This window comes from Telopea speciosissima, chromosome 8 (genome assembly GCF_018873765.1).
Source record: "Telopea speciosissima isolate NSW1024214 ecotype Mountain lineage chromosome 8, Tspe_v1, whole genome shotgun sequence".
Lineage (NCBI taxonomy): Eukaryota > Viridiplantae > Streptophyta > Magnoliopsida > Proteales > Proteaceae > Telopea > Telopea speciosissima.
Window position 1 is genome coordinate 769,968 of NC_057923.1, and position 25,685 is coordinate 795,652.

The window sequence follows — 25,685 nt, forward strand, 5'->3', positions numbered from 1 at the left end:
GGCTTTTAGGTGATAGTGGTACCGTTTGTCCGATTTTGAGCAATTCACCTCTGATCTATAAATTACGGACGTTAGTACCATCTTTGAGGCTGCGAAAGATGTATTGCTCTAATATTTTTTTAGAAGTGTTTGAAATTCAACGCTGACCGTCGAGATGAGGAGGCGCTTCAAGTAGTTTGCATGCAGCGAGCGTTACTGATAATCTCCCCCACTTTAACATTAAATTTGTAGCAAAAGCTCACCCATCTGAGCTGATCATTGCCTTTATTACTCGATATGGGTGATTTATCCGAATCAAAATCTGATTTTCCAGGTAAGTACTTGATAAATAAGCCAAAAGCTCCATGAATTGATGCATTTCATCCTAATTAATTCATACTAGGCTAGCCCAAACTTAACCCATACCCCAAGGTGGACCCCACTAGGCCTGTGATATCACTATTCTCCATATTGATCCTGTCCCACCATTTTTTTTTTCAAAGTAAAAGGTTTCCTGAATTGACAAATACCACAACTTGAAAGAGTGATGTAAGAACTAAAATAGTTGAACAATTTTAGATTCAAGCTCAATCATTTACCCTTCCATCTATAGGAATATTTCCTTTGTAGTTTGAACAATCTTTTTCATTTTAACAAGTCTTATTTCTTGACTAGATTCATGAAGCATTATTCTACTTGCTTAACTTTGTTTGAGCTGAAACTTTTGTAAATCAATGTCCTTTTGATCTACCTGTCCAAAAAATTTAACCTAATCCAACCTACAATGTGGAAGATATTTGTACCAATTTAGATTGCTGTCAAGGCAACCAAGTGGCCAGGCACCATTACCTAGGTGGGCATCTAGGCAACTAAAGCGCACATCGAAAGAGCATAAATAAAGGTTTTGGGTCTTAAATTTTATAGTTCATAATAGTGTCTTTCATTGCATTGCACCATTAGAACTTCAAATGATGATATCTCCCTCATCTGACCTTCGTTTGAGACGATTCAACTTGCAGAATTTTCGCCTTGGAGAGCTCTAAGTATAATAAATGAGGAAAGATATGCATTGTAGCCTTCACCTATGTCGAAATTGCAAAAATTCACGCAGGGTTATTTTAGTAATTGCATCAGCACCGTTGGCACTTTCAAAGTGCCTATGAGCTGATCTGGGTTTTGTAGTGGGCATGAGAATTGTAGTTGGACGAGTCCTCTTCGAAACGCAATTGGAATCGTGCAATTTTTATGTTTGTCGGCGAAGTTGCAACGATTCTCGTTTGGTACCTTAAAATTAAGGGCATTTTCTGGGTGCTAGTGCACCATCAGAATTTCAAATGATGATATCTCCCTCATCCGACCTCTGTTTGAGACGATTCAACTTGCATAATTTTCGTCTTGAAGAGCTCTAAGTATAAAATATGAGAAAAGAGGTGGGTTGTAGCCTTCACCCGTGCCAAAATCACAAAAATCCATGTAGGGTTATTTTAGTAATTGCATCAGATTCGTCGGCACTTTTGGGGTGCCTATGAGCTGATCTGGGTTTTGTACTGCACGTGAGCATTGTAGTTCATCGAGTCCTTTCGAAATGCAATAGGAATCGTGCATTTCTGACGTTTGACGGCGAAGTTATAGCGATTCTCGTTTGGCACCTCAAAATTAAGGATATTTTGTGGGTGATCGTGCACCATTAGAACTTTAAATGATGATATCTCCCTCATCCGACCTCCATTCGAGACAATTCAACTTACAGAATTTTCGTCTTGGAGAGATCTAAGTATAATAAATTAGAAAAGAGGTGGGTTGTAGCCTTCACTTGTGTCAAAAATCGTAAAAATCTGCATAGGGTTATTTTAGTAAAATTAAGGGCATTTTGTGGGTGCTCTTGCACCATCAGAACTTCAAATGATGATATCTCCCTCATCCGATCTCCGTTTGAGACGATTAGCCTTACAAAATTTTTGTCTTGGAGAGATCTAAGTGTAATAAATGAGAAAAGAGGTGTGTTGTAGCCTTCACCAGTGCCGAAATTGCAAAAATCCGTGTAGGGTTGTTTTAGTAATTGCAACAGATTCGTCGGCATTTTCGGAGTGCCTATGAGCTGATCTGAGTTTCGTATTGCACATGAGAACTGTAGTTTGTCAAGTCCTCTTCGAAACGCAATAGGAATTGTACATTTCTGAAGTTTGACGGCGAAGTTACAGAATTCTCGTTTTGCACTTCAAAATTAAGGGGCATTTTAAGGGTGCTCATGCACCATCAGAACTTCAAATGATGATATCTCCTCATCCGAACTCCGTTTGAGACGATTCGACTTGCAGAATTTTCATCTTGGAGAGATCTAATTATCATATAGGAGAAAAGAGATGGGTTGTAGCCTTCACCTGTGCCAAAATCTCAAAAATCCGTGCAGGGTTATTTTAGTAATTGCATCAGATTCGTTGGTACTTTCGAAGTGCCTATGAGCTGATCTGGGTTTTGTACTGCAAATGAGAATTGTAGTTCGTCGAGTCCTCTTCGAAACGCAATTAGAATCGTGCATTTTTTACTTTTGACGACAAAGTTACAGTGATTCTCGTTTCGCACCTCAAAATTAAGGGCATTTTGTGGGTGCTCGTGCACCATCAGAACTTCAAATGATGACATCTCCCTCATCTGATCTCCATTTGAGACGACTCAACTTACAAAATTTTCATCTTGGAATGATATAAGTATAATAAATGAGAAAAGCGGTGGGTGGTATCCTTCACCTGTGCCGAAATCGTAAAAATCAGCGCAGGGTTATTTTAGTAATTGCATCAGATTCGTTGGCACTTTTGGAGTGCCTATGAGCTGATCTGGGTTTCGTACTGCACATGAGAATTGTAATTCGTCGAGTCCTCTTCGAAACACAACTGGAATCGTGCATTTCTGACATTTGACGAAAAAGTTACAGTGATTCTCGTTTGGTACCTCCAAATTAAGGGCATTTTATGGGTGCTCGTGCACCATCAGAACTTCAAATGAAGATATCTCCCTAATCTGACTTCCGTTTGAGGCGATTCAACTTGCTTAATTTTAGCCTTGGAGACATTTAGGTATAATAAAAGAGAAAAGAGGTGGGTTGCAGCTTTCACCTGTGCTGAAATCGTAAAAATCCATGTAGGGTTATTTTAGTAATTATATTAAATTCATCAGCCCTTTCGGATTGCCTTTGAGCTGATCTGGGTTTCATACTGCACATGAGAATTGTAGTTCGTCGAGTCCTCTTCGAAGCGCTACTGGAATCATGCATTTATGACATTTGACGTCGAAGTTACAGCGATTCTCATTTGGTACCTCAAAATTAGTGGCATTTTGTGGGTGCACGTGCATCATCAAAACTTCCAACAAAGATATCTCCGTAATCCGACTTCCGTTTGAAACGATTCAACTTGAAGAATTTTTTTCATGGAGAGATCTACGTATAATAAATGAGAAAAGATGTGGGTTGTAGCCTTCACCTGTGCCAAAATCGTAAAAATCCGCGCAGGGTTATTTTAATAATTGTGTCAGATTCGTCGGCACTTTCGGATTGCCTATGAACTGATCTGGATTTTTTACTGCACATGAGAATTGTAGTTTGTCGAGTCCTATTCGAAACGCAATTGAAATTGTGCATTTTTGAAGTTTGACGGCAAAGTTACAGCGATTCTCGTTTTGCACTTCAAAATTAAGGGGCATTTTATGGGTGCTCGTGCACCATAGAAACTTCAAATGATGATATCTCCCTCATCCGACCCTCGTTTAAGATGATTCAACTTGCAATTTTTTTATCTTGGAGAGCTCTAAGTATAATAAATGAGAAAAGAGGTGGGTTGTAGCCTTCACTTGAAACGAAATCACAAAAATCTGCACATGGTTATTTTAGTAAATGCATCAGATTCGTCGACACTTTCGGAGTACCTATGAGATGATCTGGGTTTGTATTGCACATGAGAATTGTAGTTCGTCGAGTCCACTTTGAAACACAATTGGATTCTTGCATTTTTTACTTTTGACGGCGAAGTTACAACGATTCTCGTTTTGCAATTCAAAATTAAGGGCATTTTATGGGTGCTCGTGCACCATCAGAATTTCAAATGATGATATCTCCCTCATCCGACCTTCGTTTGAGACGATTCAACTTGCAATTTTCGTCTTGAAGAGCTCTAAGTATAATAAATGAGAAATGATGTGCGTTGTAGCCTTCACCTATGCCGAAATTGCGTAAAACTCCATGTAGGGTTATTTTAGTAATTATATCAGATTCGTCGGCCCTTTCGGAGTGTCTTTGAGATGATCTGAGTTTTGTACTGCACATGACAATTGTAGTTCGTTGAATCCTCTTCGAAATACAATTGGAATCGTGCATTTCTGAAGTTTGACGGCGAAGTTACAGCGATTCTCGTTTTGCACTTCAAAATTAATGGCATTTTCTGGGTGCTCGTACACCATCAGAACTTCAAATGTTGATCTCCCTCATATGACCTCCATTTGAGACGATTCAACTTGCATAATTTTTGTCTTGAAAAGCTCTAATAAATAAGAAAAGTGGTTGGTTTTATCCTTCACCTGTGCCAAAATCACAAAAATCCACACAGGATTATTTTAGTAATTGAATTAGATTCGTCGGCACTTTTGGAGTGCCTATGAGCTGATCCGGGTTTCATACTGGACATGAGAATTTTAGTTTGTCGAGTACTTTTTGAAACACAATTGGAATTGTGCATTTTTTTACATTTGACGGCGAAGTTACAGGGATTCTCGTTTTGCACTTCAAAATTAAGGGCATTTTGTGGGTGCTCGTACACCATTAGAACTTCAAATGATGATATCTCCCATCTGACCTCCGTTTGAGACGATTCAACTTGAAGAATTTTTGTCTTGGAGAGATCTAAGTATAATACATGAGAAAAGAGGTGGGTTGTAGCCCTCACCTATGCCAAAATCGCAAAAATCTACGCAGGGTTATTTTAGTAAATGCATCAGATTCGTTGGTACTTTCAGAGTACCTATGACTTGATTTTGGTTTCGTACTGCACATGGGAATTGTAGTTCGTCGAGTCCACTTAGAAACACAATTATAATCGTGCATTTTTTACGTTTTACGACGAAGTAACAACGACTCTCGTTTTGCATTTCAAAATTAAGGGAATTTTATGGGTGCTCGTGCACCATCAGAACTTCAAATGATGATATCTCCCTCATCCGACATCCGTTTGAGACGATTCAACTTGCTGAATTTTTTGTTTTGGAGAGGTCTAAGTATAAAAAATGAGAAAAGATGTGGGTTGTAGCCTTCACCTATGCCGAAATTGCAAAAATACGTGCAGGGTTATTTTAGTAATTACATCAGATTCGTCAGCACTTTCGGAGTGCCTATGTGTTGATCTGGGTTTCATACTTGACATGAGAATTGTAGTTCATAGAATTCTCTTCGGAATGCAATTGGAATCGTGCATTTTTGACATTTGACGGCAAAGTTACCGCGATTCTTGTTTGGCACCTCAAAATTAAGGGCATTTTGTGGGTGCTCGTGCACCATCAGAACTTCAAATGATGATATCTCCCTAATTCGACCTCCGTTTGAGACGAATTCAATTTGCAGAATTTTCGTCTTGGGGAGATCTAAGTCTAATAAAGGAGGAAAGAGGTGGGTTGTAGCCTTCACCTGTGTCAAAATTTCAAAACTTCGTATAGGGTTATTTTAGTAATTGCATCAGATTCATCGGCACTTTCGGAGTGCCTATGAGCTCATCTCAATTTTGTACTGCACATGAGAATTGTAGTTCGTCGAGTCCTCCTCGAAGCCCAATTGGAGTCGTGCATTTCTGACTTTTGACGGCGAAGTTACAACGATTCTCGTTTTGCACTTCAAAATTAAGAGCATTTTCTGGGTGCTCCTGTACCATCAGAACTTCAAATGATGATATCTCCCCCATACGACCTCCGTGAGACGATTCAACTTGCAGAATTTTTGTCTTGGAGAGCTCTAAGTATAATAAATGAGAAAAGAGGTTAGTTTTAGCCTTCACCTGTGCCAAAATCTCAAAAATCCACATAGGGTTATTTTAGTAATTGCATCAGATTCATCGGCACTTTCAGAATGCCTATGAGATGATCTGGGTTTCATATTGGACATGAGAATTGTAGTTCATCGAGTACTCTTCGAAACGCAATTGGAATCGTGCTTTTCTGACTTTTGACGGCGAAGTTATTGGGATTCTCATTTTGCACTTCAAAATTAAGGGCATTTTATGGGTGCTCGTGCACTAGCAAAACTTCAAATGATGATATCTCCCTCATCCGACCTCCGTTTGAGACAATTCAACTTGTAGAATTTTTGTTTTGGAGAATTATAGGTATAATAAATGAGAAAAGAGGTGGGTTGTAGCCTTCACCTGTGCTGAAATCGCAAAAATCCATGTAGGGTTATTTTAGTAATTGCATCAAATTCGTCGACACTTTCGGAGTGCCTATGAGCTGATCTGGGTTTTGTACAACACATGAAAATTTTAGTTCATCGAGTCATCTTCGAAACACAATTGGAATCGTGCATTTCTGACGTTTGATGGTGCAGTTACAACGATTCTCGTTTTGCACTTCAAAATTAAGGGCATTTTATGGGTACTCGTGCACCATCAGAACTTCAAATGAAGATATCTCGCTCATCTGACCTCCATTTGAGACGATTCAACTTGCATAATTTTCATCTTGGAGAGCTCTAAGTATAATAAATGAGAAAAGAGGTGGGTTTTAGCCTTCATCTGTGCCGAAATTGCAAAAATCCGCACAAGGTTATTTTAGTAATTACATCAGATTCGTAAGCATTTTCGCAGTGCCTATGAGCAGATATGGGTTTCGTACTGCACATGAGAATTTTAGTTCATCGAGTCCTCTTCAAAACGCAATTAGAATCGTGCATTTTTGTCTTTTGACTACGAAGTTACAACGATTCTCGTTTGACACCTCAAAATTAAAGGCATTTTGTGGGTGCTCGTGCACCATCAGAACTTCAAATGATGATATCTCCCTCATTCGACCTCCATTTGAGATGATTCAACTTACAGAATTTGTCTTGGAGAGTTCTACGTATAATAAATGAGAAAAGAGGTGGGTTGTAGCCTTCACCTATGCTAAAATCGTAAAAATCCGTGCATAATTAATTTAAAAATTACATTAGATTCGTCGACACTTTCGGTGTGCCTATGAGCTGATCTAGGTTTCGTACTGTGCATGAGAACAGTAGTTCGTCAAGTCCTCTTTGAGATGCAATGGGAATTGTACATTTTTGACTTTTGACGGCAAAGTTACAGTGATTCTCGTTTGGCACCTCAAAATTAAGGGCATTTTGTGGGTGGTTGTGCACCATCAGAACTTCAAATGAAGATATCTCCGTAATCCGACCTTCATTTGAGACGATTCAACTTACAGAATTTTTGTATTGGAGAGTTCTAAGTATAATAAATGAGAAAAGATTTGGGTTGTATTCTTCACCTATGCCGAAATTGAAAAAAATTCATGTAGGGTTATTTTAATAATTGTGTCAGATTCATCGGCACTTTCGGAGTGCCTATGAGCTGATCTGGGGTTCATTCTGCACATAAGAATTGTAGTTCGTCGAGTCCTCTTTAAAACGCAATTGGAATCGTGCATTTCTGACTTTTGGCGGCGATGTTTTAACGATTCTTATTTGGCACCTCAAAATTAAGGGCATTTTGTGGGTGCTCGTGCACCATCTGAACTTCAATTGAGGATATCTCCCTCTTCCAACTTCCATTTGAGATGATTCAACTTGTAAAATTGTTGTCTTGGAAAGATCTAATTATAATAAATGAGAACAGAGGTGGGTTGTAGCCTTCACCTGTGCCAAAGGCGCAAAAATCCGCGTAGGGTTATTTTAGTAATTGAATAAGATTCGTTGGCACTTTAAGAGTGCTTATGAGATGATCTGGGTTTCGTACTGCACATGAGAATTATAGTTTGTCGAGTCCTCTTCAAAATACAACTAGAATCATGCATTTCAGACGTTTGACGACGAAGTTACAATGATTCTCGTTTGGCACCTCAAAATTAAGGGCATTTTATGGGTGCTCGTGCACCATCAGAACTTCAAATGATGATTACTCCCTCATCCGACCTCCGTTTGAGACGATTCAATTTGCAGAATTTTCTTCTTGGAGAGATCTAAGTATAATAAATGAGGAAAGAGGTGGGTTGTAGCCTTCACCTGTGCCGAAATTGTAAAACTCCGCGCAGGGTTATTTTATTTATTGCTTCAGATTCGTCAGCACTTTCGGAGTGTCTATGAGCTCATCCGGGTTTTGTACTACACATGAGAATTGTAGTTCATCGAATCCTCTTCGAAATGCAATTGGAATCATGCATTTCTGATGTTTGACGGTGAAGTTACAGCGATTCTCGTGTTGCACTTCAAAATAAAGGGCATTTTCTGGGTGCTCGGGCACCAGCAGAACTTCAAATGATGATATCTCCCTCATCCGGCCTCCGTTTGAGACTATTTAAATTGCAGAATTTTCATCTTGAAGAGCTCTAAGTATAATAAATGAGAAAAGAGGTGCGTTGTAGTCGTCACCTATACCAAAATCGTAAAAAAAAATCCACGTAGGGTTATTTTAGTAATTGCATCAGATTCGTCGGCACTTTCGGAGTGCCTATAAATGAGAAAAGAGTTGTGTTATAGCTTTCACCTGCGCCAAAATTGCAAAAATCCACGAAGGGTTATTTTAGTAATTACATCAGATTCGTCGGCACTTTCGGAGTGCCTATGACCTGATCTTGAGAATTGTAGTTCAACGAGTACTCTTCGAAATGCAATTGGAACCGTGCATTTCTGACGTTCGAAGGCGAAGTTACAGGGATTCTTGTATTGCACTTCAAAATTAGGGCATTTTGTGGGTGCACGTGCACCATCTGAACTTCAAATGAAGATATCTCCCTAATCCGACCTCCGTTTGTGATGATTCAACTTAAAAATTTTTCGTATTGGAGAGATCTAAGTATAATAAATGAGAAAAGATGTGGGTTGTAGTCTTCACCTGTGCCGAAATTGCAAAAATCCATGCAGGGTTATTTTAGTAATTGTGTCAGATTCATCGGCACTTTTGGAGTACCTATGAGCTGACCTGGGTTTCATACTGCATATGAGAATTGTAGTTCATTGAGTCCTCTTTGAAACACAATTGGAATCGTGCATTTCTGACGTTTGGCGGCGAAGTTATAACGATTCTCGTTTGGCACCTCAAAATTAAGGGCATTTTGTGAGTGCTCGTGCACCATATGAACTTCAAATGATGATATCTCCCCCATCCGACCTCCATTTGAGATGATTCAACTTGCAAATTTTTTTTCTTGGAGAGCTCTAAGTATAATAAATGAGAACAGAGGTAGCTTATAGCGTTCACCTGTGCCAAAAGCGCTAAAATCTGTGTAGGGTTATTTTAGTAATTGCATCAGATTTGTTGGCACTTTCAGAGTGCCTATGAGCTGATCTCGGTTTCGTAGTGCACATGAGAACTGTAGTTCGTCGAGTCCTTTTTGAAACGCAACTGGAATCGTACATTTCAAACGTTTGACGACGAAGTTACATCGATTCTCGTTTGGCACCTCAAAATTTAGGGCATTTTGTCAGTGCTCGTGCACCATCAGAACTTTAAGGGCGTGTTTGGTTCGGTGAACCAATTGGTGCTGCACCAATAGATTCATGATTCCGAATTAAAAAAACCGTTTGGTTCAAAATGATGGTGAACTGATCCGGGTTCATGAATCTACCTGATTCACATTTTTTCATGTAAATGTGAATTATATTTGGGTCTACCTATAGAGGTGGACCCATATTTGATTCAAGGAAAATAAGCCCTAGTATAAATACCCCTCTTATTTTGTGTACCAATCTTGATTCCTACCCATCGAGCTTAAGAACGAAAGTCGCGATCATGTTCGTCGTTTTGAAGGGAGAAGAAGGTCAAGAAAGAAAGCATCGACTCTGCTCGCGTTGTAGAAGGGAGAAGAAGGCGAAGGGAGAAGAAGCTCGTCGTTGCCGAAGGGAGAAGAAGGTCATTTTGCCGAAGGAAGAAGAAGGCGAAGGGAGAAGAAGGCCGTGGAACCTGCAACTGGAGAAGCAGGCAAAGGGAGAAAAAGGCTTTTTCTTTCGATCAACATGTGATTTCTCAAGGGTTTGAAGTTGAGAAAAAGGCTTTTTCTTGCAATCAAGTGGGGAAGAGGAGACTTGCAACTCCATAGGAGATTCAAGGTGATTTCTCTCATCTCTCCCATCTCTTTCATCTCTCTCTCGCTATCTCTTTCTCTGTCCCTCTCTCTCTCTCTCTCTCTCTCTCTCTCTCTCTCTCTCTCTCTCTCTCTCTCTCTCTCTCTCACTGTTCAAGAATGTCTCTCTCTCTGTTCGCAACCCTTACAACTGAAACCATTTACCTGCGATTTTGCAAACCTAGGTCCCCCTCTCGCCCTCTCCCTCTCTCTCCCAATTTTTACAAAATTGATTTCGGGTTTAGGATCTGAAATCTATTCTAAATTCTAAAATGTCGGATGCCTATTTGCACCCTCTCGTTCGAGTTACGATGGGAACAGGAAAACCTAGACATGATGGGGGTCTGATGTCTCTTCTCAGTGGAAGTCTGAGGAACCCCATTTTTAGGTTGGCATATTTTAGACTTTGAAAATGTTGTTCTATTTGTCATTTGTAAGGGAAGGTATAAGTGTAGACTTTAGATTAAAAAAGGACCTTGTTTCGATTTGGTTCATCCTCTGTGATTGAGTGGGGATTATTGTTGCTACAATTGCAAAGCAGCTGCGTAATAGCCTCATATTCTTTCAAAAATTTTCCAATTTGAAGATTTTGGGAGATGGATGGGAATGTTTGTACATTTTACGGCCTGTGTATGTAAATAAAAGTTGATTAACTGCAGCTCTGTCTTTTCGATTTTCTATACCCTGCTTTAAATTTGTTAGAATTCATGGAATATAGCTTCATTTTGATCCTCAATTTCCATAGGTTTGCTTGTGTTAATTAAAAATTGTAATTGAAATTTATATGCAATCTTTCCTAACTACTCATCATCATCACTTACTTGGCCAAATAACAACCAGTTTATCTTCATCACTAATGGGTAGGAATGACTTATTTAAGTGGTGAGTCAATGGCATGGACAGATCCATGCATGTCATCAGCTTATAACCCAATTCAAAACGAACAAAAATGTCGTTTGTAATACTTGTGTGGCTGATGAGATGGGATTTTCAGATTTGAAGAGGGGGCTCAGCTTTGGGTTTCACTGTTCAAGCACTGCAATATTATAGATAAGGTGGGCCACATTGCCTCCATTATTGTGTGGCTGATGAGATGGATTTCTCCTCTCAATCTCCTGTGTCCCCAAATAATGGTAGTTAGGTTACTATTTCTGGCTTAGTATAAGTGGGATTATTATGATGGACTTCTTCAAGTTCCCTACTAATTTTGGGAAGTAAGTTTCAGTCTGCACATCTCTTTTCTACCCTTCCATCAATTAGGTTAGATTTGGACAAGGAGAACATCTACATCAAATAAATGAGTGTTGGAAATTTGGAATTGAATTCATGAGTCTGATTCTGAATGCCTCCTTTAACCCCCACGAATGTCTAGCTAAAAGTTTAAGCATTTGGGATTTTGGCATAGTAATTCTTTATGAAAGGGAAAGAAACTAGACTAAAGAAGAAATAATTATATGATTGATTTGATTGAGCTTATTGAGCAAGAGAGAGAGATGAGAGAGAGATGTGGTTCTTTGTCTCCATTGCTTGAATGGTAGATGTAGGAAGGGTTGGTTGATGAGATCTTGACGTTGTTCGATCCATGTTAGAGATTTGGGTCTGAACCTAAAATTTCAAAATTATCAACCCTCGACTGTTTCGCCTCCTGCGAAAGAACGACTTCTCCAACCTTCGACTGGTTCGTCTTCTTCGAAGGGAAGACCTCTCAACCCTCCATTGTTTCGTCTCCTAGGAAGGGAAGACATCTCCAACCCTCAACTGGTTCGTCTCCTTCGAAGGGAAGACCTCTCAACCCTAGACTGATTCATCTTCTGCAACGGTAAGATCGTTATCGCTTTCTGCCTCTCTCATTATCTATCTCCATCTCTGTATCTCTCTCTCTCTCGTCTTCTCTAGCTTTGGTTTTGTAAACCTAGGGTTTAACCACAGCAGATTCTGAGTTTTAAAGAAATTTATCAAACCCTATTTCGGGTATTTTCGATCTCTGTAATAAACCAATGTCTTCTTCATCCCAACTGCTCTCTTGCGAGATTGAACTGTCCTATCCTTCCCTATGGCCTTCCAATATCCAGCTTTGGTTGCTTGATTAGTTCTCGACCCATTTGGGTATTTTCGATCTCTTGGACTAAAGAAATACCACTCCATATCTTTACTTGGTAGATATGACTTATCTGTAACATATATATGAAATATTAGTACACTAACAAATTAATTATGAATAGGTTAATATATGATGGGACTGAGATTTCTAGTATATATTGGCCCAATCCTACATTCTCTGTATTTCAGAATGGGAGAACAAACTATAACAGTAGCAGAATAGCCATTCTTGATGATATGGGTAGTTTTCTATCCAGTGATTTACTGCGATTTTCTGCTTCTGATATGGGGACTGGGATTAGGAGGAGACTTGTGATGGATTATGATGGTAATCTGAGACTCTATAGCATGAACGAGACAACCATGTCTTGGATTTTATCTTGGGAAGCTGTCTCAGACCAGTGCAATGTGCACGAGCTGTGTGGCAGTGGAATTTGTGTCTATACACCGAAACCCCAATGTTCATGTCCCCCAGGTTATGAGATAACTGACCCACATGACTGGAACAAAGGTTGCAAGCCTAAGTTCAACCAGATCTGCAATCAAACTTAGAAAGTAAATTTATGAAAAAGCCACAAACAGATTACTATGGATTTGACCTTGCTTTCCAACAACCTGTATCATTTGAAACTTGCAAGAACCTCTGCTTGAATAGTTGTGAGGCTAAGAAAAATACTGTTAGTAAGTTAATTTTTGGTGCTATTCCCTGTTGATCTGATTGCTTTTTATTTGAGCTGTTAGTCCAGATTAATGAGAGGTTTAAGAGAAGTATACAACTCATTGGATTGCTTTTCTATGAGGTTTCTATTTTGATTATTTAGTTTTATATTTTCTGTTTGGTACTTCTTCATGTTCCCACTTCCCATAAGGTCCATCTTTATCTTTGTCACGGTTCATTTTTTTTTCTGTGGATAATGTAGATCTTCATTATATGATGCTATTCAATGATTTTCTATTTAAGATCACTCAATACAAGTAGATGGACCTTATGGGAAGTGGGAACATGACAAAGCCACGAATTGGTTTTCTGAGTGTTAAAAAAAGGAAAAATCAAATTTCTAGGTATTTTTTTGGGGGTGGGGCAGGGGGGGGGGGGAGGGGTTTCTGGTCCCATATTCTTGGAGTGTAGAGCCTTCACATGGGTTTTTTGTCCCATATTCATGGATTTTTCTGATGCTTTACTACTACTGAATCATATAATTCTGGTGGCAACAATAAGATGATGATATGCAGTGAAGTGATCTTAGAGTTGATTGAGCTTGGTTTAATGTGTACACAGTACTCTCCTTCTTCAAGACCATCCATGATTGATGTAGCCCATGAAATGGGTAGCCTCAAACAGTATCTCTCCAACCCTTTTTCCCCCCTAAACATTGAAGAAGTAATTTAAATTAGACTTTGATCTTTCTTGAGAGCAACTCCTTTTGCAAGTTGTTTTTCTGTTACAGCTGATTGTAAGGTTGATTGTAGTAGTTGCTGCCTTAGTTTCTACATCATCCATATATCAGTTTTAGAGCCTCATGTGACTATGTGAAGGGAACATCTTAAAAAGTAGACTTGTATTACTTATTATAGATTCATTAACATTCCTTTGATGCTGTCCCACCACTTCCTTTTATGCTGCCCCATTTACTTCTTATTAGTTTTCACTAGGCCATTAACAGGTTATATATATGTATTTTGGTTTCCAGATTGATGGACTCCGAAAACCCCTCTCAGTCTAAGACAAGCGACATTGCAACATGGACTAATGAAATATCACACTTTTTCCTAGAGTGTCTCTCACAGCAACATAGACATGGGAGAAGTGGAGACAATGGCCTCAAGAGAGAGCAATGGCAAGCAATCTCACTCAAGATAAAAGATCGCTTTAACACAACCTATGAATGGGAGCAATGCAAAAACCACTATAGGATATGGAAAGCTAGACTGAAAGCATTGTCTGACTTACAAAACAATTCTGGATTAGGTTGGAATGCGATAGAGATGAGATTTGATGCACCACAGCATGTTTGGGCTGAGTTTAAAGTACAATTGTTTTATTTCATATGAATAATTCAATTTAGAAAATACCATTTTAGTCATTCTTGTTTCTCTTGTTCTTGTTTGTAGAAAAAGGAGCAAAAGTATTGGAGAAATACTAAAGTACTTCCCATTTCCTTAGTAGTTGCAGTGTGGTTAGGCAACGAAATTGCAAATGGGAATGCTTCAACCACCCCAGCACAGGCTGCTGCTGCAGTTGCTGGACTTGATACCTTAGTCCTTAGTGATGATGGGGAGAGTCAAAATGAAGAAACTACAACTCACACTCCTATTGGAAGTTCCACTCGTAGACGTGGTAGACCTCAATCAACAGGCACAAGTAAGCCACAGAAGAAGAAGAAGAAGCAAGGGAGTTGGAGGACGTTCTTGATGCTGTCAAAAAACTTGACCTTAACAAGTGATGATGTCTAGGAGGAGAGAATATGATATCACAATAGTATAACAACTTATTTAAATATATATTTTATTCATGTAATGAATGACAAGGACAACTGTTGGATAAGAACTCTATTAATTCCTATTTTATTTAAGTTTAAACATTAGTTGAAATGGTTAATTCTTCATAATTATTTAATTTTCTAGCCATAGAGTAGCCAATCTGATGGTATGATCTATCTGAACCAAACAGTTTTTCATACAGATTCAATTTGAATCCAACTGACAAAATCAGGGAAACCAAACAGTTTTTTATATAAATCCAAATAGAATCCAATTGACAGACTCAGGGTAACCAAATAGTTTCTCAGGATGATTCAACTAACAGACTCAGGGTAACCAAACAGTTTAATCTATCAGGACAATGGATCCATTGGTGCAGCACCAATTGGGTCAACACCAACATCAATGCAACCACCAATTGGTTCACCGAACCAAACACGCCCTTAAGTACAATAAATGAGAAAAGAGGTGGCTTGTATCCGTCACTTGTTCCAAAATCACAAAAATCCGTGTAGGGTTATTTTAGTAATTGCACCAAATTTTTTGGCACTTTTGGAGTACCTATGAGCTGATATGAGTTTTGTACTGCACATGAGAATTGTAGTTCGTCGAGTCTTCTTCGAAACACAATTGGAATCATGCAAATCTGATGTTTGACAGCGAAGTTACAACGATTCTCGTTTGGCACCTCAAAATTAAGGGCATGTTGTGCGTGCTCGTACACCATCAGAACTTCAAATGATGATATCTCCCTCATCCGGCCGTCGTTTGAGACGTTTCAACTTTCCGAATTCTCCTCTTGGAGAGATCTAAATATAATAAATGAGAAAAGAGGTGAGTTGTAGCCTTCACTTGTGTCAAAATCACAAAAATCCGTGCAGGATTACTTTAGTAATTGTATCAGATTCGTCGGCATGACTGGAGTGCCTATGAGCTGATCTGGGTTTTATACTGGGCATGAGAATTATAGTTCATCGAGTCCTTTTTGAAACACAATTGGAATCGTGCATTTCTAACATTTGACGGCGAAGTTACAGCAATTCTCGTTTTGCACTTCAAAATTAAGGGGCATTTTATGCGTGCTTGTGCACCATCAGAACTTCAAATGATGATATCTCCCTCATCCGACCTCTGTTTGAGACGATTGAACTTGCAAAATTTTCATCTTGGAGAGCTCTAAGTATAATAAATGAGAAAGATGTGTGTTGTAGCTTTCACCTATGCAAAAGTCGTAAAAATCCGCTCTGGATTATTTTAGTAATTTCATCAGATTTGTCGGCACTTTTGGAGTGCCTATGAGCTGATCTGGGTTTTGTACTGGACATGAGAATTGTAGTTCATTGTGTCCTCTTCGAAACGCAATTGGAATCGTGCATTTTTTAAGTTTGACGACAAAGTTACAGCGATTCTCTTTTTGCACTTCAAAATTAAGGACATTTTATGGGTGCTCGTGCACCATCAGAACTTGAAATGATGATATCTCCCTCATCCGACCTCCCTTTGAGACGATTCAACTTGTAGAATTTTCCTCTTGGAGAGCTCTAATTATAATAAATGAGAAAAGAGGAGGGTCGTAGCCTGCACCTCTGCCAAAATTGCAAAAATCCATGTAGGGTTATTTTAGTAATTGCATCAAATTCATCGGCACTTTTGGAGTGCCTATGAGCTGATCTGGGTTTCGTATTGTACATAAGAATTATAGTTCATCGAGTCCTCTTTGAAACACAATTGGAATCGTGCATTTCTAATATTTGACGGCGTAGTTACAACAATTCTCGTTTTGCACTTTAAAATTAAGGGCATTTTATGGGTGCTCGTGCACCATGAGAACTTCAAATGATGATATCTTCCTCATCCGACCTCCGTTTGAGACGATTCAACTTGCAGAATTTTTGTCTTGGAGAGCTCTGAGTATAATAAATGAGAAAAGAGGTGGGTTATAACCTTCACCTTTGCCAAAATTGTAAAAATCTGCACAGGGTTATTTTAGTAAATGCATTAGATTTGTTGGCACTTTCGGAGTGCCTATGAGCAGATCTGGGTTTCGTACTGCATATGAGAGTTGTAGTTTGTCGAGTCTTCTTTGAAACGCAATTGAAATCGTGCATTTCTGATGTTTGACGGCGAAGTTACAGTGATTCTCAATTTGCACTTCAAAATTAAGGGGCATTTTCTGGATATGCACCATCAGAATTTCAAATGATGATATCTCCCTCATCCGACCTTCATTTGAGACGATTCAGTTGCAGAATTTTTGTCTTGGAGAGCTCTAAGTATAATAAATGAGAAAAATGGTGGGTTGTAGCCTTCACCTGTGCCGAAATCGCAAAAATTCATGCAGGGTTATTTTTGTAAATGCATCAGATTCTTTGGCACTTTCGGAGTGCCTATGAGCTGATCTGGGTTTTGTACTGCACATGAGAATTGTAGTTCGTCGATTCCTCTTCGAAACGGAATTGGAATCATGCATTTATATAGTTTGACGGCGAAGTTACAACGATTCTCGTTTTGCACGTCAAAATTAAGGGCATTTTGTGGGTGCTCGTGCACCATCAGAACTTCAAATGTTGATACCTTCCTCATCCAACCTCCGTTTGAGACGTTTCAACTTGCAAAATTTCATCTTGAAGAGATCTAAGTATACTAAATGAGAAAAGAAGTGGGTTGTAGTCTTCGCCTGTGCCGAAATCTCTAAAATCCGCGCGGCGTTATTTTAGTAAATGCATCAGATTCGTCGACAATTTCGGAGTACCTATGAGCTGATCTGAGTTTCGTACTGCACATGAGAATTGTAGTTCGTCAAGTCCATTTCGAAACACAATTGGAATCGTGCATTTCTAGAGTTTGACGGTGAAGTTACAGTGATTCTTGTTTTGCACTTCAAAATTAAGGGTATTTTATGGGTGCTCGTGCACCATTAGAACTTCAAATGATGATATCTACCTCATTTGACCTCAGTTTGAGACGATTCAACTAGTAGAATTTTCATCTTGGAGAGCATTAGGTATAATAAATGAGAAAAGAGGTGTGTTGTAGCCTTCACCTGTGCCAAAATCGCAAAAATCCATGTAGGTTTATTTTAGTAATTGCATCAGAAAAGCGCTGGAGTGCCTATGAGCTGATCTGGGTTTCAGGCTGGTAGAAATAATTCAAAGATGTGGAATGAATTTAAGGAACATCTTAATAAATGGAATTCTCTCAAATTTAACTACAGCTTGCACTATTAATCTTTCTCACTGTTGCTTAGCTAGTTTCATACAACCCTGTGGTTTTATCACAACTCTTACAACATGGCTTTCTCTGTATGTGGATTTTGGAGTCGCAACAGAGTCTTACCAAGCCTACTTGCTTCGTGACACGTGAGGGGAAATAGATCTTCAGACCACTCCTACTTTTCTTGTTTTTTGTTTCGAGATTTCCCCACACGGCAAAGACCGCCAACATGGATGGCGTGTTACGTGGTCGTGAAATCCATTGGATGTCAAAACCGTTATTGGATTTGGTACATTTGTTTAAGACACTATCTCTGTAGGAGATTAGCCTTCCTGAACAATAGTTAAAATAGTATTTTAGAGTAGCACTCGAGTGATTGTACCTAAAATAATCTATGCTTTTCTAGCGCAAAAGTCACTGATAGAGCACGTTTCGGCTTTTTGTGGGCATTCCCAAGCTTCGCTCCTCCATAGTACTGCTATCCCCCCTTGCTTCGCTTGCCCCAATCGAGTACTGAGGGTGTACCCCCAAACCCCCTCGCTTGTACAACTTTAGTCGGCTCGGAAGTTAAATAGTTCATAGAGAGTAGACTCATTCTCCGAAACTCAAAAAGCATCAAATTTACTAATCGCAAAGACCTATTTACGCATATCCGGACGGCCTCTATAACAAGTGTTAGTGATGCCGTCGATCAATCAAAATTAAAATTGTCTAAACCATCCCAGGCAGTTCCCAGATAAAAACCGGGCAACCATCTTTCAAAACAGAGCGAACCACTGTTTAAAGGGTTATAAATGGGTTCGGTATGGTTTCCCTGCGCCTATGTAAGTAAGAAAGCCCAACTATAGTGAACCCTAGAATATAAAAATCAAAACTGAATTACATGATTCCTATTTTTATTAATAATTTAACTGTCTTGTACAAAAACAGAAGTGAGAGTCGAGCTACTGCTATAAGTGGTTCCGATAGTTTTAAGAAATATCCAGGTGGTCTAGGAATACCCGTGGTAAAACCTACCTTGCTTTCTATGAAGCGTAAGGAAATTCCTGCGCTTGGGGTTCGCAGCCATTTGCTACAACATGAACCTTTTGAGCAACAAATGCTCAGAAGTCTGGCATTCATGGAGCCGAATTGAGGGGCATGTCTGCAGTGCAAGCGCCACTTGGAACTGCAGGTCTTCTTGCGGTTTTGGATAAGACCCACGTGAGAACCAGACCATCACAGAATCTCTGGAACATGCTTGTACGATGATTTGATGTATTTAAGACGTATTTAAATAAATGCTCTATAACTCATTATAGGATATTAGACACATGATTTCACGTATTTAATTTTGCATGACTTATTGTTGTTGTCATGTTTGAAGAAATAAAAATCCCTATTAGATTCTAGTTTTTCCCATTAGGGAAGCAAAGATGTGGTACAAAATTAGGAGTAGAGAATTTCAACAATTTAGCAACACATTGGTCTTTGAAACCCGTACTTAGAGAAAGAAAAAATTGGCAAACATCAAAGGAAAGTGTACTTGACCAAGTACAAATCTCACATGAGATCAAAATTATAAAAGAGGAGAGGGAGAGAGCTCTCCACGGTTTTGGAGTCTCTCCTCTCTCTCTCTCTCCCCCAAGCCTTCTCTTCTCCCCTCCTCTTCTCTCGTGAGTGTGAGTGTGTGTGCAAGGGTTTTATGAAACCTGGAGTTTTGATGAACGATGCATTACTTTATTTTGTGAACGACCAATGACAACAAATCCATCTCTTGCTTCGATGTGGAAGAGTTATTACTTCAAGAAAAATCTCCACTTACGATTTTTGTTATCCGACTTTTTTAATGCAAAAGCGATTTCTTTGATCCATTTTGCTGCACCATTGGTTTCAAACTAACAAATGCCACACCCACATTGTCTACTCAATCGAGCCTTCCCCCACCTCTACTATCATTGTCTTCGTCACCCCCACCGTGATCCCTCCCATCTTTCGTCTATGGCTGAAGAAGATACTTCGTACGCTCCCAAAGCTCACCTTTACCAATGATGTCAATGGAAGTCGGTGGCTTGTCATATGCTTGACAGAATTCATGAACGAAGATGGGATTCAGGAGCTTCCGCAATGCGATCAAAATGAAGTGAACCTGGGCATCAACAAGGTGTGGTTGCCCCAATTTGACTGAGCAAGTGAAATGATAATTGAAGTTCTTTAAGCAACGGAAAAAGAGGAATTCTTTATGGTCGTCAATGATGGCAATCGTTTCAATACAATGAGCCCAGCAGTATATCATATATCACAAACACCCCAAAATTTATCAATATCAATCTTCACAAAGACGTTAAGCACAATTAGCACCCGAAGTTGAAATGTCCATTTCAACCCTGACGATGAGAAAAAATGCCGTGTGGAATAATTTGGGTATTGCTTTCTAGAAGTGCGTTTACACTTTCATTACAAAAAAAAGGTAACCGTCTCCATTTTTACCAACAAGAAGAAAGCTGCTATTTTCACCTGACTTTAGATGCCAGTGAGAGCATCGATGACAACCCTGATTTTTCTCCAACGGTTTGTTGGGCTTTTGAATGGTCGAAGAATGCAATTTTACTTTAAAAAAAATATCTCCATGAAAAGAGTTGCAACGTGATCAAAGATGTGTTAGAAGACGAGGATTCGTTGGAAAAAAGGCAAGTCCGGCTGGGAATTTTAAAGTTGACTGCTTCACGTATTAGCCGCCATCAACGACATTGTAATCTTGGTAATCTACTAGGGTTTTCAAACAATTGCCGTAATTTTATGTTTGGGCAAAGGAAACTGGATCATCCGCACGCCAGAGGCGGCAATTGATAGCATTTACCCTAAACAGGTTACTATTTTGTTGTTTTTCCCCCTATTTCTTCAAAGCATAGACATCAAAGTAAAAACAACACCTGCAGATCAATCCCTTTCTTGTTCTTGCTTATTTTGCTTTCATACCAACAAAGACAATAAATAGATTGGTTTGTAGTTTGGGGTTTTACCATTAAGAATAATAATTTCACTATTATAAAAGAGTTAACAGCAACTTAACTACAGACCTAACAAAATGGACTAGATATAATACTTCTCGAGAGTGTCTGATATTTTGATAGTTTTTGGAGTGGCCATGATATCAAATAAACTTATAGGATGTGATCGTGAAATTTTCTTCTTTTTCCCTCTCTCTCTGAAGTCTACCATAGGAGAAAGGAATTGAATCCCAGATTTAATTATGTACCGGCCGCAATCTCTTTCTCCCAAACTTCAAGATTGACACAAACGCCGAATCATTCACACCTTTCTTTTTTTCATTCGAATAACTGGAGTAATTTACACACACCACCCCCTGAGGTATCACGAAAGTATAATTATAAATCCCAATTTTATAAAATTCTGTGTACCCCTGAAGTTCACAAACGTTAACACATACACCCATTCCATCAGTGAACTAACAAAATTGCTATGGCAAGAAAAGAAAAAAGAAAAAAATCCTGCTACTTATCTTTCCCAAGCTGACAACTGAGACGGTAAAAAAAGAAATTTTTTATGAAAGGTAACTAACCAGACTGATCTTGAAACTCCAACATCTTCATCTCTTGAAGCAGGATCGTAGTTCCATTGACCAACCCTCCTATTTTGATCTTGGGAGCAATACATACATACATTAATAGAAGGTTTTTTCTTCGCAAGGGCAACCCCCTACCGTGTACAACCTTAAAGGTCACTTCAAATTACAAAGGAACCGTAAGAAAGGAAATTAACTTCTAGACATGTTCATTGGTCACAAAGCTCCCTCAGAACTAAAATTGCATTCAACAGCTATATTCAGACAAGGCTGAAACTAAAGCATTGTTCAATCACCGGGAGCTTTAACAAGGAAGCATAAGCAAACATAAAATGATCACCAGCTAGTTAGTTCCTAGAAGACAATGAATGATGAAGATGACATGATTAATCATGGCATAAGATCTACACGTTTAAAGACAAATGATATCATCCATTCATGTAAACACTCAATCGAATCAGCTATCCTAAAGAGCCATGAAGAATATAAAAAACCGTTACCTAATTGATCATCCTCCACACATATTATAACTTCAAAGTAGTACTTGAAAAGAATGGTGGCAAGTAGAATGGCAACAAAATTTTCTAGCAAGGATTTTAGCATTCTCTATGAAATTCTACCTGTCAAAAAACAAAAACAAAAACAAAAACAAAAAAAAAAAATCCTTGGTGCAAGCCCTATCTATCATCGGGCTGCTGAAAAACACGGTTCAAATTTAAAGCCAAGATCAGTTTTACACTACTAAACTCATTTCTGCTTCTGTTTATCATTGAAGAGCTCTACATTTCTTCAGAACCAGAGAGCCTTATATGTGCTTGTTACCCAAAAAATAAGGGGCTGAAAGGTCATAGGTCTATATACTTCGGAAAGTATACATGTTAATAATATCATGAATCATATGTATCCCTCAGTACCACAGCCAAATCATCAACAGTGATCAGTCCACTACTCTTATCCACTTGGTGATCATCATAGGGACGCAGGATCAAATACTACAACAAATTAAGATAATGCTTACACTGAAGAAAACTAAGACATTCACACAACAGGCACCCTTCTTAAGGCCACTTCAGTTCAGTTAATTGATCATCCTCCACACATATTATAACTTCAAAGTAGTTTCTTAAAAAGAATGGTGGCAAGTAGAATGGCAACAAAGTTTTCTAGCAAGGATTTTAGCATTCTCTATGAAATTCAACCCGTCAGACAACAAAAAAAAAAAAAAAATCTTGGTGCAAACTCTATCAATCATTGGGCTGCTGCTGAAAAACACGGTTCAAATTTAGAGCCAAGATCAGTTGTACACTACTAAACTCATTTCTGCTTCTGTTTATCAATGAAGAACTCTACATTTCTTCAGAACCAGAGACAGCCTTATATGTGCTTGTTACCAAAAAATCAAGGGGCTGAAACTAAAATAGATAGGTCATAGGTCTATATACTTTGGAAAGTATACATGTCAGTGTATCATTATTACACGTTAATAATATCATGAATCATATGTATCCCTCAGTACCACAGCCAACTCATCAACAGTGATCAGTCTACTACTTTTATCCACTTGGTGATCATCATAGGGACGCAGGATCAAATACTACAACACATTAAGATAATGCTTAAGCTGAAAAAAACCTAATACAATCACACAAGAAGCACCCTTCTTAAGGCCACTTCAGTTCAGTTCAAAACTGATTGTGAAATTCCAAATCAAGCCAAAAGCTGAAGTCTAAGGTAAGAAAATAAAAACATAATAATAATGTGCAACAGGATCTTCGACGAAGCCTCTTCAGTTCAGGCCTCCAAAAGGTTTCCACATGGATTATTTCAGAAGAACGAAAGTTTGATTTAATCATCCTCAGAGGCAAACAAGAAGATCCTTAGATAGGAGGGTATATGACTGAATAAAAAAAGTTGGAAAATTGCACATAGTCAATCCAAATCATTCTTTGTGAATTGCAACATCAAGCTTTAACAGGCAGAAATAAAGTGCATAATTTAGAGAAAACCTTAAAAGAGTCGACAGACCAGAAACCATTCTCGATGAACAAAAAAATTAGTTTAAAAAAAAAACAGGAGTCAACATCAGCCAAAACATTAATCTCTAAACAGGCAATACTAGACTAAAATTTGCTTCCAAAATGTGTAGAAAAATCCCAAGCCAATAAAAAATCACAAACAGGAAGGCCATTTGGAGCCTCCTCAGACAATCACAAACACTTGTCCTCATTGGTAGCATCGGAAGAACGAAAGTTTATTTTCAATCCTCACCAGAGACTAACATTTCCAAATGGAATACCTTTCCAAAAAAAAATAAAAACCACACACACAAACAAACAATCATTACTACACACCTAAAATTGTAGCGACACTCAGGACAGAACATAAGTGAAACAGAAGGAAGCACACAGCATACGTTTCCTCAGTTAGTTCAGGTCTCCGATGATGAAAGCATTCCCCAGTGACTCAAAGAAGAACTAAAGTTTAAAGTCATCAATCAACAGACACAGAAAACTAAACAGATATCAGAATAAGCATCACCGGCAACAAACAAAACCAAACAGATCTGAGAAGTAAAAATCCCTAGTAATAGATAGAAAGACAAACACAGCGGAAGTGTATTAGACGCTGCCGCCAACAATGCTCCAATTCGAAGAGAGAACTTGAACAAGCAACGTTGGACGATAGTTCCATTTTATAGAAGTTTCGGAGATGGGTCAAATGATGGCGATCGGCGAACCTCAAACCCTAAAACCAACGGGGCACCAGGGCTGTTAAAATTTAGGCCGAACCAACCAAACCCTCGGAAACACTAAACCAGACCGACCGTTAGATCAAAACCAATAGCCCAACCGTACCGACCAGAGTACCAAACAAATTAAAACAACTATTTTATCCCATTTATATACCCTTGCTCTGGACTTCTCTTCACGATTCTGTGGCATTCGATTGAATCATGGACCAATTACTATCATTCTGTTCTACTCATTACTCGTACAATAAAAATCCTCTGCAGTACAAGATCTGGCGGTGCATTAGCTGTGCGTGAGTGAGGCCTTCCGAGAGTGCCACGTGGAGTCCTCCAATGTTGAGGTTGTTAATAGTTTGTTTCACTTCAATTGAAAACATCCATTGCAAACCCAATTGGCCAAATGATCCGCCCATAAACAAAATGGGTTGAGTGAAATGCCAAATCATGTGTTCACCCTTCTAGAGGATGCAAGATCATAAAGGCTCCGACAACAAAGGCTGAGGTTCCTCAGATGTTAATCCTCTCCAATTCCTTATATTGTGCAGCTCGACAGTTTGAGGTGGAGATTTTGACATGTAGCGGCTCAGATGTCCAACGGTCCGAGCTCATTGACTTCCATTTATTTTTGTTGAGCTCAACACCGTTGGATGTCTGAAATGTCACGTGTCGGCATCTCCACCCCGAACTGCCACGCTACATAATTTTAGGGAAATTGAATAGGATATTTTCTAAGGTCCCTCGGAGAGAGGGAACAAGAGATGAATGCAAATACATCGTCTAGTAGAGCTCGTGATCAGCCAAAATAATAAGAATGGATTCAAGATTACAAGAGATATCACAAAAATTGAGGTCCAAATTTTAAGTTACAAATCGTCACAAACCCTAGAATTCTCTATATTCAATTTGAATATGAAACAACAAACAAGTATCAATTGTTAGAAAAACAACGCCCAGAAATGAATTTGTAGAAGAAAACGAAAGAGAAAAGAGAAATCAAACACACAACACAGGGATTTACGTGGTCCACCCCCAAGAAGGTAGGCTACATCCATGACCGGCAATAGAATTCGTTTTCACTATATCTCTGAAGCAAGTTACAAACCCTCAAATCTCAAGTTCAACTCTCAAAGAGACAAGGACACTTTATAAAGAAACCCTAACCCATAAAAGTACATAAATACCCCTAGTAACCCAAAACACACCACCTAGTCAGGGTCGGATCAGAACTGAACATATATCGAAATACATAACGTTTCGAAGGTCTCAACAAGCTATACACAACACATCGCCTTTGGCAATGACGTATGCACTTTT

At 38.9% G+C, this 25,685-nt stretch overlaps 1 long non-coding RNA gene and 2 other non-coding genes across 3 annotated transcripts; all 3 read right to left on the reverse strand.

Moving 5' to 3' along the window:
* Window positions 1-22,551: 22,551 nt before the first annotated feature.
* Window positions 22,552-23,317, reverse strand: LOC122672642. The gene is made up of 2 exons (XR_006334448.1): window positions 23,255-23,317; window positions 22,552-22,651 (listed from the first exon to the last, which is right to left on the reverse strand). It is a non-coding gene; the product is annotated as an uncharacterized LOC122672642 (long non-coding RNA).
* Window positions 23,318-23,402: 85 nt separating this feature from the next.
* On the reverse strand, window positions 23,403-23,485 carry LOC122638416. The gene has a single exon (XR_006329419.1). It is a non-coding gene; the product is annotated as a small nucleolar RNA Z159/U59 (small nucleolar RNA).
* A 330-nt stretch (window positions 23,486-23,815) lies between these two features.
* Window positions 23,816-23,897, reverse strand: LOC122638417. The gene has a single exon (XR_006329420.1). It is a non-coding gene; the product is annotated as a small nucleolar RNA Z159/U59 (small nucleolar RNA).
* Window positions 23,898-25,685: the final 1,788 nt, after the last annotated feature.